The sequence below is a fragment of the Staurois parvus genome, unplaced genomic scaffold, assembly GCF_062004578.1.
Source record: "Staurois parvus isolate SC_StPar_1 unplaced genomic scaffold, SC_StPar_1.0 ptg000151l, whole genome shotgun sequence".
NCBI lineage: Eukaryota > Metazoa > Chordata > Amphibia > Anura > Ranidae > Staurois > Staurois parvus.
The window spans coordinates 19908109-19919698 of record NW_028317947.1 but is presented as its reverse complement, the minus strand read 5'-3'; positions in this window follow the sequence as shown (position 1 = coordinate 19919698).

The following is an 11590-nucleotide window of genomic DNA, read 5'->3' as shown; positions in this document are numbered from 1 at the left end:
CACGAGACAGAGAATCACCCAAAGCTCATCAACCAGAAAGACAATTTAGGCTTCTTTTGCACCCAAATTAATGGGTTGTCCTATGTGCAGCATGCAGCAATGCATGTAAATTGCCCCCAAAATTTTACAATTGGAAACATGTTCTCGCGGGGGCTAACACTTCCTGCTCTGGGATGGCTGCACTCACCATACTATACCTGTTATTTCACCTTGAGGCTAGATTCACACTAACGCGGGTCAGGAACATACACAGAAACATGCAGCTCTTTAGTAGACGTGCAACGGTGCCATTTTTTTTTAATGGCACCCCCACACATCTGGTATTTTTGGAAAATGGTCAGGGACTTCATCTTGTATTTCTCACACATAGGGCAGCTCTGTGAAGTGAATGGGCTGCCCTGAATGTGCAGACGAGGATGTGGGCTCCTGCACATGCAGTAGTGTGAAGCCAATGTCTAGCCCAGGTTTGGAGGAAAAAAGGTTTTAATAAAATAAACACAAGGCAGCTTACTTATCTTTAATCCGAAGGGTCCCTTATGCTGGTGCCGACTGTAATATTGGAAATCTGAAGTCCTTTGTCCCCCTCCCATACCCCCTATAAACGTCTGGTGCTCCAGGGGTTAATACAAGCACTGGAACTGTCTAGGCACTCATCAACTAGTTCCAACTAGGACTGCACTTTCTGACCACTTCCTCCATTCATAGAAGCTATACTAGAGCTTCCATGAATGAAAAGCAATCTGTGAATGGAGGACAGTTGTATAATTGTAAAGTCCACCTCCTCCATTCATAGATCGCTACTTGAGAGAAATAGGAGAGAACAGTTATAGTAACAAAACTAAGCAAGTGTAAGACGAAAAAAAGAAATAGAGTTGATCTAAAGCTGGCCATAATGCATCAGTTTCAGCATGAAGTAACCAAAATTCACTCAATGGGTGGCCCTGTTGGCAACACCCAGATCAATGAAAGTCAATTTTTCAATCGTCTTTTGTCGGAGACAGTTAGAAACGGGTGGAATGACAACTCACGGGGCCCCCAAGCAATTGGGGATCATGGGGCCCCTGTGTCCTTGCCTAAACTCAAAAAAGCCTATGAAAAAGGTACCAGGGGCATCTCATGGGGCCCCCTACTGACCCTGGGCCCTCAGGCAGTGCCCGAGTTTCCAAATGGTCAGTCCGCCCCTGGTTAGAAATTTGTTAGCTAAACAGCACCTGCATCCAGTAAGATCCAGACACCATTCAGGTATTCTTGGCAGTACAGTGGCTAAATGGTTAGCACTTCCACCTCGTAGTACTAGTGTCGCTGGTTCAAACCCCAACCACAGCACTACCTGCCAGGAGTTTGTATGTTCTCCCTGTGCCTGTGTGGGTTTTTAACTTTACTTCTGGGGTAGCTGAGTGAGGTGTAGCAGAAAGGCTGCTGGGTCATCCCTTTGTCAGACATTTGCAACTTTTTGGCTGCTATACAGTATCTCACCTTGTCCCAGAAGCCCTTCATTGTAGGGCAATTCCACAATATTTGAAGGAATGTACTTCTTGTTGATCACATTTTCAACAAATGGAGGTGCACTGAGGCCCGGTTCACACCTATACATGTTGCAATCTGCTGCGGGGGAAGAAAAGTCCCTGACCCTTTCCAAAAATGCAGTGGCTGAAAACACAAACTTTCACACTGATCTGCTGCAAAAATGCATAGGCGTGTTTACTGTGCTTTCTGGGTATTTTTAAAGGACACGTGACTTACAAAATTGCACCGTAAATGCTTTTCAGAGGCGCTTTTCAGGCGGTTTCCATTGATTTCAATGTTTTTGGGGTGTTTTTTTTTTAACTCGCCAAACGTGCTGCAAGCAGGAGTTTTTACACTGTGACAGTAGGCAGGTGAAATCACCTGGTTGCGTCCTGGATGGACGATATATTTGTCCAAGGTTCAGGCTTTATGGGGATTTGTACCACTAGAGGGAAGTGCCGAGTCCTCCAGCACTGAGGTAATGAGCCCAGCTGAAGGTAGTGGGCTCATTAAACACCTCTATAAAACCTCCCAGAGTGCTTAGGGAGTTGCTCCACCCTGGAACCAGATCTGTGCCTGAACTGTCTGGGGAGCTGACCTGTTACCTGTGTGCAGAGAGACCAAAGCCTGTGTGGCTAGCCTCCAAGTACTAGCAACTAGGTATAGCAGCAGGCTGTACCTAGTGGGTAGCTAGGGAGAATCTGTTGTTGCAGTAAGTAGCCAAGTTGGCCAGGATTTATTTTGATGTTTCTTTTTGTTTATCCTTTTTTCTGTAAATACTGTAAATAAATTGCACCTGTTTGTTTTCACCTCCACTATTGTTGTGCTGTGCCTATTTTTTTTTGTGTTGTGCACCCATCCAGGGGGTCACACACACCCGCTGCCGAGCTAACCCTGTTACATATGGTGGAGGATGCGGGCAGTTGTGGTAACTAAAGGCCAGCATGGAGGAGATAATCAGACAGTTGGCTCTGGCAAATGCCAATCAACAACAGGCAAATGCAAGTTTCCAGCAGAGCATTGCAGCCCAGCAGAGGGCCTTGGAACAAGCAGAGGTCCGCCATAGGGAATTGCTGGTGCAACAGGACCAGAAACACCAGCAACAAATGGAGGCTGTTTTGAAGCAGCTCCAGCAGAGGCAGCAGACTGAGGCTGATTCTGGTAAAACACCATAATTTTCTGTGGGCCGTTTATTGCCAAAAATGACGGGAGAGGATGATCCGGAGGTGTTTCTAACCACCTTTGAAAGGACTGCTGAAAGGGAAAAGTGGCCTAAAGAACAGTGGGCTGGACTGATGGCCCCATTATTAACTGGAGAGTCGCAAAAAGCTTACTATGACCTAGAGCCGGACCAAGCCAAAAACTATGATGTGCTAAAAGTGGAAATTTTGGCCCGGTTGGGTGTTACCCTCGCTGTCCGTGCTCAGCGGGTACATAATTGGACTTTTCGGCTTGGGAAACCTCCCAGGTCACAGATGTATGATCTCATTCACCTGAGCAGGAAGTGGCTGCAGCCAGAGACTTTGACCGCCCCAAAAATTGTGGAACGTGTCGTCATGGATCGGTTCCCAAGGTCTCTGCCTACTACTATTCAAAAGTGGGTCAGCCATGGAGACCCAGAAACTGCAGACAAGCTGGTGGATCTAGTGGAGAGATACTTGGCTACTGAGAACCTGACCTCCTCTTCCAGAGACTCACGGACTTTCCACCCTAAGACCAGACCATCCCCAGCGGCGGGTAAGATGACTACAAGGGGTGAGGGTGGAGAGAGTGAGAGGGTGGGAGTGTTACCCAATGTCTGGCAAGAGCGGCCAGGAAGGCCAAGGCTGCAAGAAGCGGTGAAAAAAATTGTTTGTTACCGCTGCCGGCAAGAGGGACACATTGCAGCTAATTGCCCAGTGGTGGATGAGCCTATGCAGTGTGACTTTCTGAGCAATAGACGTCAGTCGCTGTTTGCGACAGTGGTATGCACGGCCAGCCCGGGCACTGAGAAACATTTGTGCAAAATGACTGTTAATGGAAATAATATTGTGGGGTTGCTGGATTCAGGTAGCCTGGTAACCTTGATAAGAGAGGAGATGGTCACTACAAAGGTCTCTGGGCATAAAAAGGTGGCGGTGATTTGTGTGCATGGGGACACTAGGGAGTATCCCGTGGCTACTGTGTTTTTTGAGACCCCCAAAGGTAACCTGTCTCATCAGGTAGGATTGGTACCTCATTTACCACATGATGCCATTGTGGGGAGGGATTTTCCAAAATTCTGGGAACTCTGGGATTGTTCTGACCCCCCCACTGTCTCCCCTGCAGACCAGGAAGGTGAATCCCAGAAAGCGTCTGAGTGTGGTGAGGTCTCTCCCAAGTTCCCCTTGTCGGTACTAGCTGGGGAGACCCAAGGAACTGAGGAGGAGCCCGCCTCCTCAGATGAAAATCTGCCGGTTGTGGAGTTCTCGGACTTAGAGGTGCATAGGGAAAATTTTGCAACCGAACAGCTGAAAGACCCCACACTGATAAAAGCCCGGGAAAATGTAGTAAAAGTAGATGGTCAACTAGTGAGTCCTGAGAAAACTGCTGCTTATCCATACTTCCTTGTGGAAAGGGACCTACTCTATCGAGTTGCTCAAGGGGCAGAAGAAACCATTGAGCAACTGGTGGTGCCCAGACCTTACAGGAAGTTGGTGTTGGAGTTGGCCCATGGACACATCCTTGGGGGTCATTTGGGGGCGGAGAAAACACGGGAAAGAGTACTGCAGCGGTTCTATTGGCCTGGGGTCATTAAGGAGGTGGAAAATTACTGTTCCTCTTGCCCTGTGTGTCAGAAGTCGGCCCCTATGCCCCATTTCCGTAGTCCACTGGTACCTCTTCCCATCATTGAGGTCCCCTTTGAAAGGATTGCCATGGATTTGGTAGGTCCGCTGGTGAAATCCGCTAGGGGGCATCAGTACCTGTTGGTCATACTCGACTATGCCACCCGCTATCCAGAAGCAATTCCACTCCGAAATACCTCTGCCAAGACAATAGCTAAGGAGCTATTCCTCGTTTTCAGCCGAGTGGGTATTTCAAAGGAACTGCTGACGGATCAGGGAACCCCCTTTATGTCCCGGGTGATGAAAGAGCTGTGCAAACTGTTCAAGGTCAAACAGTTGCGCACCTCTGTGTATCATCCCCAAACTGACGGGTTGGTGGAAAGGTTCAACAAAACCCTGAAACAAATGCTAAGGAAGGTGGTAGATAAGGATGGAAAGGGTTGGGATTATTTAGTACCCTATTTGATGTTTGCCATCCGGGAGGTACCCCAGTCCTCCACAGGGTTTTCACCATTTGAGTTGCTCTATGGGAGACACCCAAGGGGGCTGTTAGATATCGCCAAGGAAACTTGGGAAAGTGAGAGTTCTCCCCACTGGAGTGTGATTGAGCACGTCGCCCAAATGCAAGATAGAATTGCCCAGGTCATGCCTATCGTAAAGGAACATTTGTCCCAAGCACAGTTAGCGCAGCAAAGGGTGTACAATCGGGGGGCCCGGACCAGGTCATTTGCTGAAGGAGATAGAGTGCTAGTGCTAATCCCTACGGTTGAAAGCAAATTCCTGGCCAAATGGCATGGCCCCTACGAGGTGATTGAGAAAGTGAGTGAAGTGAATTACAGGGTCAGACAACCAGGAAGGCGGAAACCGGAGCAGATCTACCACATTAATCTGCTAAAGGCCTGGAGGGACAGGGAATCCCTAGTTGCTGAGGGTTTGTCACCAGCGCCATCTAACTGCTTGGTTCCGGAGGTTGGAATAGCAGTCACGCTGTCTACAGTTCAAAAACAGGAGGCTAAAGAGTTTGTGCTCCGCAACACAGATGTTTTTTCTGAGCTGCCGGGACAAACCTCGGGGGTGGAGCATGACATTATCACCCCACCGGGTGAAAGAGTAAAACTGAAACCCTATAGAATCCCAGAGGTTCGACGGGAGGCAATACGTGGGGAAGTACAGAGAATGCTAGATTTGGGGGTGATAGAGGAGTCCCAAAGTGACTGGTCCAGCCCCATAGTGTTGGTGCCCAAACCAGATGGGAGCTGGCGATTTTGTAACGACTTTCGACAGTTGAATAAAGTTACAAAATTTGACACCTACCCCATGCCAAGGATAGATGAACTAATCGACCGACTGGGAGCAGCCCGGTACATGACAACGCTAGACTTGACAAAAGGTTATTGGCAAATTCCCCTAGCTAAGTCGGCAAAGGAGAAGACTGCATTTGTAACCCCAGAAGGGTCATTCCAGTATAAAAGAATGCCGTTCGGGTTACAGAATGCACCGGCCACCTTTCAGCGAAAAATGGATCAGATTCTTCGTCCCCATCAGAAGTATGCTGCAGCGTACTTGGACGATGTGATTATCCATAGCGCAGACTGGGCCTCACATTTGCCAAAAGTTCAGGCTGTGCTAGACTCAATACGGAAAGCTGGGTTTACGGCCAACCCAAAGAAGTGTACGATTGGACAGGAGGAGGCCAGGTACCTGGGGTATACTATTGGGAGAGGGGTAATAAAACCTCAGATAAACAAAGTGGAAGCAATACAGAATTGGCCACGCCCAAATAACAAAAAGCAGGTACGGGCTTTTCTAGGAATTGCTGGCTACTATCGGCGATTCATTCCCCATTTTGCTTCTATGGCAGTACCCCTAACCAACCTGACAAAAGGGAAGGAGCCTGTCATGGTTAAGTGGTCCCCTGATGCTGAAGCAGCCTTCCAGTCTTTAAAAAGGGCCTTATGTAGCCAGCCAGTCCTATACTCCCCAGACTTCACAAAAGACTTTGTGGTCCAGACGGATGCATCCAATGTTGGCTTAGGAGCAGTGCTGTCCCAGGTTTGGCAGGGGGAGGAGCACCCAGTAATCTATCTCAGCCGAAAGCTAAAGTCTCACGAGGAAAATTACGCCACGATTGAGAAGGAGTGTTTAGCGGTGAAGTGGGCCCTAGATTCCCTTCGGTACTATCTGCTGGGCAGACATTTTGACCTGATCACAGATCACGCTCCCTTGAAATGGATGGCTCAAAATAAGGAGACCAATAGAAGGGTAAATAGGTGGTTTCTGGCCCTACAGGAATTTACCTTCACGGTGAAGCATCGCCCTGGTGTTCAGATGGGAAATGTGGATGCTTTATCCCGGGTACATGCCTGCCTGGCTACTGGTGTTACAACCCCAAGGTTGAAACAAGAGGGGGGGGTATGTGACAGTAGGCAGGTGAAATCACCTGGTTGCGTCCTGGATGGACGATATATTTGTCCAAGGTTCAGGCTTTATGGGGATTTGTACCACTAGAGGGAAGTGCCGAGTCCTTCAGCACTGAGGTAATGAGCCCAGCTGAAGGTAGTGGGCTCATTAAACACCTCTATAAAACCTCCCAGAGTGCTTAGGGAGTTGCTCCACCCTGGAACCAGATCTGTGCCTGAACTGTCTGGGGAGCTGACCTGTTACCTGTGTGCAGAGAGACCAAAGCCTGTGTGGCTAGCCTCCAAGTACTAGCAACTAGGTATAGCAGCAGGCTGTACCTAGTGGGTAGCTAGGGAGAATCTGTTGTTGCAGTAAGTAGCCAAGTTGGCCAGGATTTATTTTGATGTTTCTTTTTGTTTATCCTTTTTTCTGTAAATACTGTAAATAAATTGCACCTGTTTGTTTTCACCTCCACTATTGTTGTGCTGTGCCTATTTTTTTTTTTTGTGTTGTGCACCCATCCAGGGGGTCACACACACCCGCTGCCGAGCTAACCCTGTTACAACACCGAACCGTAAGTGCAACGCCTCAGTGTGAAAACATACATAGGTACACATTCACATACAAAGGGAAGCATTTTTCTTGAGCTTTTCAGGCACTTTTTTTAATGCAAAAAACGCTTCAAAAACTCCTCAGTGTGAAAGTAGCCATAGATGTGAATGTGTCAAATAGGAAACCAGGCCTTAGGGAACATTTGTTCGGACAACAGTACCAATACAATTTTGAAACCTGTTTCCTGAATTTTACTAAAGATGGATGCTTGATGAGCACAGAGAAAGATGTGTTTTTTTTGTTCACCAGTATGTTTAATACCTAGATCTTTTTCCCCCTAGGTCAGGTAAGGAGGGGGTGTATTGGTCAGCTGGGTGTGATATAGTAAGATTTTGAATAAGCCATGCCTCAAGGCAGTCAATGCCAAACAGAGATCTTAAAAGATCATTGGGAATTATGGGCAGGGTATCCGTTTGAAGTTCTGAATAAGAAATGATGAATCTGGAATGTTCTCCATGTAAATAAAGGGGGTTTGTGATGTCTTAAATTTCTTGGATGGCGTTTTAGCCCTCAGGGGTCAGGAAGGGTTGAGTCTTGTTGATTTGTATGAAAACTTAGGCTAAATGTGCTTAAAGTCCCAGGGGGACTTTGGATTCACAATTGGGGTTATGATGAAGGTTGCTGGATTACGATCTAGATTTTTTTTTATCACAAATCAGCGGTTTGAGTGTGCATCCAACAAGGAATGGGGGTCCTGAGATTTTGGGGTATTTCTATCTGGCATTTGGTGCTGTGAGGTTTCAGAGAAACTCTGGATCCAATCTTTAGTCCTGGCCATATGGACTGTAATACATTACAGGTTGAGAAACCCAATTTCCCCTCTAGTTTCAGCTTGTGAAAGGGGACCATAGCTGATTCTGGGTGGTTTACAATCCCATAACTAAAAAATGTTTTGCCTACAGTTCCAGTTTAATTGGAAATCTACATCTTGTTCTCACTACGTAATATATGGGCTTTTTAGGTTTATAGTTTGTAGATGAGGGTTTAACATGTCAGATAAGCATTTTATAATTAATTAGGTAGTTTTGGCAACATAAAAATTGCAGTTCCCCAAGGCAGCCCCATGGAACTAGCCAAGACCTGCAGCTTTAGTAGCAAATCATAGTAAAGAGGCAGCAAAATTATTTTAATATATTGGTATCTGACCAAGAACAACTACAACGTTTTCAGAAATGTATACTTTCAGGTTATATGCAGTACATACCACACCCATTGTTGCTCTAAGTCATTCCTGCTCATTAAGAGATTGTGATTAGGCTTCAGGCAAAATGAAATCAGGCTTGGAGTTGATAAACTGGTCCGTCCAATATCCAATATGGACAAAGCACTGTACACAGAACTGTTGTTCAAAAACATTTTTTTTTGCCTGGCAAATCTTCAGCATCACCTCAGCATCCCTACTGTTACTCAAAGTGAAGATGTGATTTATAGAGCCTTGAATGCTTGTCAGAGCAATACAAACAATAGCAGAAAGTGAAATCCAAGGGCTAGGGACTGATTATTAATTTGTTAGTTGGCAGTTGACATTCTCATGGCATAGGACATTGTTCTTCAGGAATTTAAAACAGTGTATTGTGGTCACGAAGTGGTAGCTTATCTCTAATCAGATGATTTTTAGGATTTATTGGCTGTTTATATGTTGTTTTGGACAGATTTAACCTCTCAGTCTTGGTGAAATGTCACTGTGTGGAGGAGAAATCTTCCCATTAGTACAGTGTCCACGGCAACATAATGTAATTACTTTTGTTGTAGAAAGACATTAATGGGTCTATTTAGCAAACCTCTGTTGTGCAAATGCCTCAGCATTCATATATCCCTGGTGAATGATACCTGTAATGAGTCTTGAATGTGTATCTCCTATCTAGTGGCCACAATGCAGTCGTATTTTACTAGATGGACATGATGATCATTGGAAATACACACATTACATTACACCGAGTCAATCTCATGATAACTTTTTTATTTACAAATAATCCCTTAAAGTTTTCCTAATTTCTTGGAAAATATAAATAAATTATATTTTGAAAGACTGAGACACCTGCCAGTCAACAAAAATTTGTTTCAGTGTCTTAATGCAGTTTATGGGATTAAAGCACTTACTGCAGTCTCCTAATGTCTTTGTGATTGAAGACTTGTTCTCACCAGGTGCGGTAAAGCAAAATGACTCACACCAAAACAAACGTGCGCTGCCTTTTGAAGAGGCGCACAGGTGCTATTTACTCTTGCAAACGCTTGTACGTTCGCAACCATCAAAATGTATGGTACCTCAGTACTATATGTTTTGTGTGGTGAGATTTTAAAAATTGTGCTGGCTCCTGGCTTGTGTGTTTCATGTAACATTATTGTTGAAACACTCAGCCTGTGGTCATAACAAACAAAAACAATGCATAAAACGTAAAACAATGCTACTCTAGAACTTCTGTTCTTGGGTGACAAAGACTCAGGAATGCCGCCTAGTGCTCAGAATGAAATCACAGAAGGTCCTTATTACCAGTATCCTGGAATGTGCACAGACAGCAGACACCTCCTTCCAGGTAACTCCTTACCAGAGGAGTGGCGAGACACCAAGCCAGCGGAGCAAGAATGTTTCTTTGTTAAATAGAGCTGCTCAAGCAAACACAAAGGATGGAGAGCAGGTTACAAAGCTTCAGTTCAAGGAACCATGGCCTAAGAGTACCCATGAACACAGGATGAATATAGTGTCTGTCATCCAACATTTAATGCAAAAGAAAAAAAAAAAAAAAACACAAAGACCAGAAGCAACATATACAGTATATTAAAAAAATAAATGTACAATTATACCTTTGGAGCAGAGTCAAGTGGGCATAGCTTTTCCCTGCATTTACTTTGATATTTTGAAAATCAAGGACTGGTGCAAGAGGCTTCCAAAAAAAATCCAAATTAAAGCGGAGTTCCACCCAAAAGGGGAAGTTCCGCTTTAAAGACTGGTCCCCCCGCTCCCCTTTAAGGATTGGCACCTTTGGGGAGCAGGGGGGTGGTACCCAAATTTGACAGGTACCAATTTCCACTTCCGCTGCGATCGCCTAGGTCAGTGGTCGGCAAGCCGCGGCTCGCGAGCCACATGCGGCTCTTTACACATTTTAATGCGGCTCTTCTGTGTGCCGGGCGCCCGCTCCCCTCCCTCCTCTCGGGTGGCCGAGGACTCTGCAGCTAGCCCAGCAATGATTGGCCAGTCTCGCTGCCACTCACATCCTGATAGCTAGTGATTGGCTGTCAGGATGTGTGTAGGCGGGGCAGCATGACGAACGTGAGGGGAGCTAGGCTCCTCTCACAGTCCGCCCTGAAGACCGGAACGGCGCGGGAACACGGCGAGAGGAACGCGCGGAGCAAAGGTAAGTGAATTGACACAGGGGGGACTTGGCTTACTACTTGCTACTTACGTACTACTACTATATGAGGGATGAATTACTATGGGGGATGAATTACTATATGGGGGATGTATTACTATATGGGGGAGGAATTACTATATGGGGGATGTATTACTATAGGGGGGAGGAATTACTATAGGGGGGAGGAATTACTATAGGGGGGATGAATTACTATAGGGGGGATGAATTACTATAGGGGGGATGTATTACTATATGGGGGAGGAATTACTTTGGGGGATGAATTACTATAAAAACTTATTGAAACTAAAAACAGTGTACAATCCTATGTATTTTCAGTTTTAAAAATGTGGCTCTCAAAATAAAATTTAAATCGTGGTTTTGGCGAGATTTGGCTCAGTTGAAAAAAAAGGTTGCCCACCACTGGCCTAGGTGATCAGAAACAGAAGTCGTCCTCCTACCCTCCCTCTCCAAGTCTTGTGGGACATTTGACAGGTCCCAGAACACGACGGGGCCATTCAGGAAGCGCAGCGCTACTCGCGCATGCGCAGTGGGCACCTGAATGTGAAGCCGCAAGCTATCACAGCCGGGTGCCCACACTGAAGATGCTAGTGCCTGGAATACAGTACAGCCAGTGAAACGGGCTGCAGCGGGGACACCGTGGGATCGTGAGACAGGTGAGTGGCTGTTTTTTAAAAGTCAGCAGCTACAGTTTTTGTAGCTGCTGGCTTTAATGTTTTACAGAATGAGTGGAACTCCACTTTAACCATAGAGATATGCAGACTTTATGATGAGATCAGGGCATATTTAATGGTGGCCATACACTAGATGAAAAATCATTTCAAAATCGGTCATTTGGACAGTTTGTTTTTCATCCAGTTCATGGGCACAAATCAAAAAAATCAGTAGTGACTTTTTTTA